The sequence below is a fragment of the Rhagoletis zephyria genome, unplaced genomic scaffold (assembly GCF_001687245.7).
Source record: "Rhagoletis zephyria isolate East Lansing unplaced genomic scaffold, Rhagoletis_zephyria_1.1 Rzeph_scaffold_00914, whole genome shotgun sequence".
NCBI classification, from domain to species: Eukaryota; Metazoa; Arthropoda; class Insecta; order Diptera; family Tephritidae; genus Rhagoletis; species Rhagoletis zephyria.
This window is the reverse complement of record NW_016157998.1, coordinates 77323-86638: the sequence shown is the minus strand read 5'-3', so window position 1 is coordinate 86638 and position 9316 is coordinate 77323.

Genomic DNA, 9316 nt, shown 5'->3' with positions numbered 1-9316 from the left:
TACCAACAGTTATTGTATTAATGGTTGCGTTCATAAGACGTAGCTGTTTAGCTCATCTGCTACGAAACTGCTGGCAACTGTTGAACCCAACAATTACGTCTTAGAAACGGTTTGATGAATATGCTGCCAAATGAACAGCTGATAAATGTAAACAAATTATATTGCAACAAATAGAGATAGTTGCGTCGATACTGTTTAGAATTCAACGCTGAGCGGCCGCCGTGTTGAAAAATCGTTCAATGTTACAATGAATTAAACAGTGTAAAATTATGTAGCAAACATCTTAAAAACGTATTTAGAAACGTAGTATTATTATTAAATATTTTAGTTACTTTATCACGTCAATAATATAAAATATAATAAATTTGTTTGCAACTGCCACCTAACAAAGCGGCGTTAGATTTAATATAAGCGGCGTAAGTCTTTTCGATCAGCTGTTTAGGCTAAGCCCAACACGTTTAGTTCAGGTAGCGTAAAAATTTTCCGCTGGAAAAAATGGCGGAAAGCTGCCAACTGTTGGGCTGAGCGTAACTACTCAACTGTGCGTTTCTAAGACAAACAGCCAACGGTTACACAACAGCTACGACTTATGAACGCGCTCAATGAAATTGTTAGTTAATAAGAAGTTAAGGTAATACTCAATAAAATAAGGTAAAAGTTGAACGACTAAGGGGGGGGTATATGTAATATTTTTAATAGTTGTCAGTCAAGAAGTAACACTGCTGACTCTTATACACACGGCTAGCAACTTCGCCGACTAAGAGGCAGCACTGTTAACTCGCCTAAGGACATATAAAGAGTAGCTTGACAGACACCAAGGCAAATTTAACAAGGTGGTGTTGGGCGTATATAAGTAAAAAATTACACTTACAAATTATACGTGATGTCCATACTGTCATTGGTATGACTTACAACAAACACATCATTTTGACGTAATGGCCTCCACGGCGAAAAACTCAGCTGTCGCCCCAACACCACCTTGTTTAATACACCTTGACAGACACTATGTGCGTTGTTAGTCGTTCAACTACTGCCTACATCAATACATTATAAAGGAAGTTCCAAAGTTATGTAAACACATTAAGAAAATCTTAAAGTATTTTGTTTGAATTGAAAATTCAGTACAAATCAGTAAAAATTTTGAAAAATCAGGACATTAGCGTACTGATTGAAGAAATGAATAAAATCAGTACAAGAGTTGAAAAATCAGTACTGTACAGATAATAACAGTACGTTAGGCAACCATATTCACCCGATTTACAATAGTGAGGTGTCAAACGAAGAGGCTATCTTACAGTGGCTACACACGACGAACATATCCGCGCACATGTTCGTCGTTTGTAGGGCGGTTCACGAGCATGCTCGCAAAAAATAAAAAAAATTTGTAGCGTGGTTTGCGAGCATCGCATTGGAAACAAAAACAACAACCTCATTTTGTGTTGATGCTTGCAGTGTGCACATCGCGGATAAATGCATCCAAGCCATGTGCGGTAATTGAATTTTTGATAAATGAGGCTAAATTACTATATGTATATGTATGTACATACATACAAGTAAAATATAAATAAATTTAAGTAACACTTACATAAAAAAACCTAAGTCATAAGTATTTCAATTGCATCATACGCGTCTTTCCTTTCCATGTTTACGCTTTGAGTACAAAATCACTTATGAGCCGCTCACCGTCTGTAGCAAACGACAGCGAGCATGTTGGCGCACATGTGCGCGGATATGTTCGTCGTCTGTAGCAGAGTTCGGCAGTGAATAGCTCAGCTTATGAATATGCTCACATGCTCATGAATCACCCCCATTGTTCATTCAAACTTGCTGTCACTAAAAAATGTTACTCTCTCACAATTGCTTGGCTTGCTTGTAAACTAGTGAGCATGAATATCTTTCACAATCGCTGATGGCTTTTACTTGGCTTGGCTTGCTTCTCTTTATGCAATTGTTTGAGAGATTCATTGTATACCGCTATATGAGTTAAGTGGCTCATAGTTTTTTCATGAACACATACACAAATTCAGCGCCTCTGCAGTTTTGCTTTGCGCGCAAGACCGTTTGCGACGTTGAATAGATGCAGGCATGTGAAAAATGATAGGGGATGACATTTGGACCAGCTTTGACTATTTTTCTTTTGTTTGTTTAGTGTTTATTAATTTTTAAAAAAATATAGCTAATTTTATCCTACGTAAGCCATATATGTCGAAATTTCAAACTTTGTAGAAAAATTAAGAAAATTTAAGAATTTTGAGATAATTCTAGTTTGCAGTTTTATACCCAATTAAATTATAGCTAAGAAAGTATAAGTCTAATTTGGCTAAGAATTCGCGTTGATTTTTGATAACTTTTTTTGGGGGGATGGTGTTATTATTATGGGTGAACCCCTCAGCAAAAAAAAAAAAGAAAAATCAACGCGAATTCTTAACCAATTGAAATTTGCAGTTCCTTAACTGGAATTTAATAGGCTAAAAATCTGCATACTTAGAAATTCCTAATAAAAAGTTTGTTGTTGTTGTAAAAATGTTCCTGCTTTTCTACAAAGTTTGAAATTCGGACTTATATGGTCTTTGTTAGATAATGGGCTATACTTTAATAATAAAAAAAAAATGAAATTGAACCAACAAAAGAAAGACGTATAGCCAAAATTGGTCCTAATTGTTTTTCACATGACTATATCGAGCTCTAACCGTATAGATACCTCCGGCTAAGACTACTAGATTGAGACAATACTTGCGCTGAATCGTTTAAAATAAAGTATTCGTGAAAAAGTATTTTCTTGTAGTTTTCGGTAGGATATATCCTTCTGCAAACATTTTTTTCGCAATTTTTCAATTGTTTTTAATAGTAGTTTTTATTAGAAAATTTTAATTTTTTCAAAAAAAGAAAAAAGTGTGTTTTTTATATCATTGAACTGACATGTGATTTAGTTTTAATTAATTATACTTGTTAGCCATTACAAGAGACTGAAACCTAGATTTATAAAATATAATAATCTATTACATGACTATATTCCTGGAACAAAGTGTGATTTATCTAAAAAGTGACCTTTTTACACAAGTTTTTTTTTTGTAATTTTTTCCAAAAATGTAAATACTTTTATTTCTAGAAATTCCCAGTGTATTTTTAAGTTAAGTTTTTAATTACATTAATTTCATTTAAAAAAAATGTACTAACTTTGAGTTTTATAATTTTTTGTCCATATTTATGTGCCATTAAAAATTGTTTGTTTTTTGTAATAAAGCAAACTAGTAATAATCCCCGAAATTCTGCGTGCTCCGTGGTGTAAACAATCTGTATATTTTAACTTTAACTTTGGTATTTTGGCAAGATCATGCTCTACTCAGTACATATACATAGCCATGCGTAAAGCAATCCCCTTGTTAGGGTCTGACCTTACATATTTATTGTTATTGCGAACGCTAAAATAGTTTTGAATTGGCGGCGTTTAAATACATAGGGAAATGTTGCTTCGCTGGGCTGTAAATTTATATGGGGTAGGAAAATTCATTTCCCTTGTGAATCACATGTCCATTAACTAACCCTTTATATGTACATATTTGTATTGCGGCATCCAAACAATTATATTGTATTTCTTTAACTATTAGGCGAGACCATTAACTAACCCTTCATATGTATATATTTAGGTTACGGACTAACACCACAACTGTTCTGACTTTTAGTATCAAGTCATGAGGTGCAACTCTCCTACTCCTACATTCTCCTGTGGATATTCAGAAACGACAGTAGATATCGACGCCATAGTAAACATTTTCTTTTACGTACAACATATTAACCATATCTTTATTAACTATCGTACAGTGCTTATTTTTTGAACCCGGAATTAATCCATCCATCAAGTGGTTTTGATTAATTACTCGGAATCGGTAGCTAACTACAAAATTTCAGTGCAAATATCTATCTTAATTTTTTAGTCCGGCGAGAGTTCTCTAATCCGCAAGAGAAAACTGAAATAATCAGATTCTTTGAAACGCATATATGTATATGGAGAGTTTAAAATACTTTACCGTTCTCTCAGTCCGTCTGCTAGGACTTCTTTTTTAAGTTTTCCAGCTTTTTAAAAATATACAAAATTGAAAATAAATTTACACTATACAGAGACAAAAGCAACATTTTTGTTTGCAGATCTACCGCTGTATCGCTACCTAATTCGCACGAAAGTAGCGAAATAATGGAACTATTTTTCATTCTCTTATGCCTCGCTGAGACGCTTCCTATCGAAATGAACGTAGCAATGTTTTGCTCAATGTAAAAATTGTAAAAGCTTTCGACGCAAATATTTAGAAAGTGGTTCAATGAATCTTAAATGTGAAAAGTTTGTGAAAAGTTTCAGATCGAGCACTTTAATTTGATGTATAATAGTAGATCGCTGGAAATAAGCACCCTACTTAGAATAATATTTATGTAGATAAATAAAAATGAGTGAAAAAAATCTTTATTTCATTACATGTGGTCATTGTTATTTAGCCACAAAATCCTTGTTATAAAATACAATAGAAGTTTTATTTACTCTGTACTTACAGTATTGCAGTCAATAAAAATCACGACAAATATTTTTCATTATTTCTGCTGCTTGGAAAAGTACCTACTTGACCGTTACTTACTAAACGAGCATACATTTCTTGAGAGGTAATTTAAGAAATTTTGATAGAAGAAAACTTCTTTTTAATTTCTAGAACGTCATTTTATTTGAATTTATCGCTTTGTTAACGGCCTTATTCTTACAAAATAAAGTATGTTTAAAGCACGGTAGAAAAAAGAAGGTAGTTTCACTTAATGACATTAGCAGCCATGTTAGCCATTTGACTTTTGCTGGGATTTTGTCATTTTCATCAAAATCTAGCTACCAGATTGAAAATTATAATATAATTTTTTTCTGAAATAAACTATACATAGCAAAAAACAAAATAATTTTGTAAAATAATAAAAAGAAAAATGAGTTCCTCATTTAGAAGCTGCAAAAATACAAAATACCACTTCCAGGAAGACGGTACAAATGTTTTTAAATTTCCAGCGCTTCCTTTTGTTAATTCGATATTTAAATCTGAAGTTAAAGGATAACAAAACCAATACGAAAATAATAAGATCAGTAAAATTACATCTTGATGGGTTTGTTGAATTTATTAAATAAAATCGTTTAATAATGTTAACGCAACATACATACACATAGATTAATTTCCAGTTTGGGGTTGGGGTGAGAAATACCATCCTACTTACGTATACCATTGTCCATTGTATTTCGAAGTTAAATTGCATTATATTTATGTTCATATTTTCAATACATATGTATATCATGTACTAGACTTGTTTGGTTTCGTCCAAGAAGACTAAAATATTTACACTTAATAACTATGACAAAATCCCCATCCCGAAATTTGCTAATTTATTTTTAAATATTAACAAATATGCAGCATGAACAAATTATGAAGCTTCAAAACACCCAGTATTCATCAAAAAGTTGTTTACTGAAACTACCTTAATTTTTAACATGGTTTAAACAGCTTTATAGATTGATGTTTTCAATTTATAAACCTTTTTAAAGCTACTTTGTGTGAATATTTTGTACGAATATGGCTATAAGTTTTAGGTAAAAATATTTATTCATAGAATAGTAAATATATTACCATTACTTTTATACCGATGCTCAATTTGTCACTCCCGCCACAATTTAAGTTGAAACATAAAAACTATAATTACAAAATAAGAAGTAAAACCGTCCTAAATATATGCATACATACATAATTAGCAGAAAAACTACGATACGAACAAGTAGTACCTGATTTTACGTTCGTGCTCTCCACTTAGGTCAAAGAGTTTAAATTTGAAAAACATAATTCATTTGTATTAAAAATGTTTCAGATTTATACCTAGGGCTTTATAATCAAGCAATTTTTAAACTCTTATTTGCTAAAAAAAGTTCCTTGCACTTAATTTCCATACAACTTTTTTTCTACGTTTGCTTCACAGCGCAACTGCTCAAATGGCGTAAGTGGCTTGCAAGCAAATGAGCTCTTGCGTTTATTCACAAGCCTTTTAGATTCACAATTGTAAGCGAAACAAATCCAGTGAGCAATATGAATTGGAGCTCATAAGCCGGCATGGGCAGCAGCGTTGCCAGGTTGACGTTTTTAACGTCATTTGGACGTTTTTTGTATCCTGTTGACGTTTGGACTTTTTTGTGTAAAAAATGACGGTTTTTAACTTCCCAGTAATTTTCTCTATGTACAATATATTCAATGTATAGCGTACTATTTGCTTGTAGAGTACATAAGAACTTACGCTCACACTTTCGGCAAATTTGTTACTAGATCTTGTAAGTAGAACTGATTTTGAATTATTTTCTTAATAAAGCTTTACAAGCTTTGTTCTTTGCAGCAGGTGCCTCAAAAGATATTTATTCTTTGAACATATATGACTTAATTCTTTGACTAAGGATCCCGCGTTCAAAGGCTGGTTGTGTAAACACTTGAGGTTACAAGGCTTATTACAATATTTGCAATTGCATATTTAAAGCCAAATCAGGAAGAGCTGATCTATTGCAACACGCGCGCTCGCAAAAGCAGTATGTTCCTTCATAAAAATAATAATAATAGATTGGCGCTTACACATATGTTAGTGTTTGGCCGAGCTTCTCCTCCGATTTGTGGCGTGCGCCTTGATGTTATCACACAAAGCGGAGGGACCTAAAGTTTTAAGCCGACTCCGAACGGCGATTGTATTTTTATGAGAAGCTGTTTTTCATGGCAGAAATACACTCGGAGGTTTGCAATTGCCTGCCGAGGGACGTCCGCTGTTAAGAAAAAACCTTTTTTTCTATATTTTTGCGATGTTGCTTTGACCAGGGTTTGAACCCAGGTGCTGAGGAGTGGAAGCGCGCACTGCTTACCACTACACCACAGCGGCACAGTTCCTTCATAGCAGAACGTAATTTCGCATTTTCTACAACCGACCCCCTAACCAAATGTCTAAAAGAAAAAAAATATTAAAAATCAACGCGATTCTTTAGCAACTTAAAGTTTGCTCATTATTGCCCTTGAATTTAATGGGCTATCAAACTGCATACTCAAAAAAATTCTAAAAAATCTGAATAAAAACATGAAAATCTAGGTGAAACTTTGCTGATTTTTTATAATTTTTGCTCAACGTTTGAAATGTGGATTTATATTGGGTTAGTTACACAATAATAAACATTAAATAAACAAAAGACAAAAAACAACCAAAATCGATCAAAATTTTGATGACTTAATCTGCTGTATGTATAAAATGATTTTTATATTAATGATCTCAAACCAGTTTACAATAGTGGTTTTCACCAAATTGTTGTCAACAGTCGTTGCTTGAGCTCATCTGCTGTTTTGCCAGAGTGCCAGGCCACTTGCTCACTTTGGTGAATACCACTAATGAATTTTAAATGTGCTCTGTCGAAATGGCATTTTAATATACCTTACGTATCTCTGTATACAATAAAAGTTTAATAAGAACAATTCTGTGTGCATACATGGAAAAGACGTTTTTGGGTAGGAAAAGACGTTTTTTCAGACCAAGAAGTACGTTTTCTCATGCCGAAAACCTGGCAACACTGATGGGCAGAGACTTAGCAGGTGCTAAAAGAGCGGAAGCATCGCGTGTACGTATACAAGCGAGAGCGTAACGATGAGAACGCGACAGCATGCAAAATGACTTGCATACACTAACACATTCTCACTTTTAGCTCACGCTTGTTTGTGGTAGTGCCCACTTCTGCTCATAAGCAGTGTCGCCTCTTGAAAATATTTTTAGGTACCAAAACGCCAACCAAATCAGTTTCCAAACTACCAAAATTTGTTCATCATTAAAACGAGATTTCTCGAGTTTGCGAGGTTTTTAGCTACACAAATTAGCAGTAAAAATTAAAACTGCACGTAATATTGTTTACAGTATTGGTTAATTATTCACACCAATCCTTCAGATTAAACAAAAGAAATTCGGGCCTTTAAATAAAATAATTAAGTTATTGTATAAAAAACTTTTGTAAAATAAGTAAATATCTTTGAAATTGATTCAATTGATATCAAAAAAATTTTTTTTTGTGTGTGAATAAACAAAAACAGACATGTTATGCATTTCAATAAAAAAAAATCGAAATTTGATTCAATTTGCATATACTCACCCTTTTTAATTACCAATACACTCACACTTTGCAAATTGCCTATCACCAACTTTTCTTTCAAGACAATAGGTAATTTCTCGTTAATTTCAACAGCTAATCGGTCATAGCTTTGGGAAGTGAGTTTTTCTTTGCAGAAAATTGTCTGTTTAATAAAATAAAGATCAAAATAAAGAAATCTTATACGTGTAAGCAAAGTGAAAGCAGTGTTTTGAACGTGTAAACTTAAATTAAGCAAACAAATTTTAAAGTTCAATTTGATTGTATTTTCAAAACAATTTTGCCTACCAAAAGCTTCATCAAACCAACCAAGCTACCAAAAATTGGTCCTAATTGTTTTTCACATGACTATATCGAGCTCTAACCGTATAGGTACCTCCGACTAAGACTACTAGATTGAGACAACACTTGCGCTGAATCGTTTAAAATAAAGTATTCGTGAAAAAGTATTTTCTTGTAGTTTTCGGTACGACATACCCTTCTGCAAACATTTTTTTCGCATTTTTTCAACTGTTTTTAATAGTAGTTTTTGTTAGAGAATTTTTATTAAAAAAAAAAGAAAAGTGTGTTTTTTACATCATTGAACTGACATGTGATTTTGTTTTAATTAATTATACTTGTTAGCCATTACAAGAGACTGAAACCTAGATTTATAAAATATAATAATCTATTACATGACTATATTCCTGGAACAAAGTGCGATTTATTTAAAAAGTGACCTTTTTACACAAGTTTTTTTTTTAATTTTTCCCAAAAATGTAAATACTTTTATTTCTAGAAATTCCCAGTATATTTTTAAGTTAAGTTTTTAATTACATTAATTTCATTTAAAAAAAAATTTACTAACTTTGAGTTTTATAATTTTTTGTCCATATTTGTGTGCCATTAAAAATTGTTTCTTTTTTATAATAAAGGAAACTAGTAATAATCCCCGAAATTCTGCGTGCTCCGTGGTCTAAAAAATCTGTATATTTATGCCCGAGCGCACTTGTGCACAAGGGTATATTAATTTTGTTCCCATAACGGTTGTTTGTAACAGCCAAAACGAATCGAGATAGATATAGACAAATGTATACATAAATGATCAGGATGAAAAAAGAAATCGATTAAGCCATGTCTGTCTGTCCGTCCGTCTGTCCGTCTGTCCGT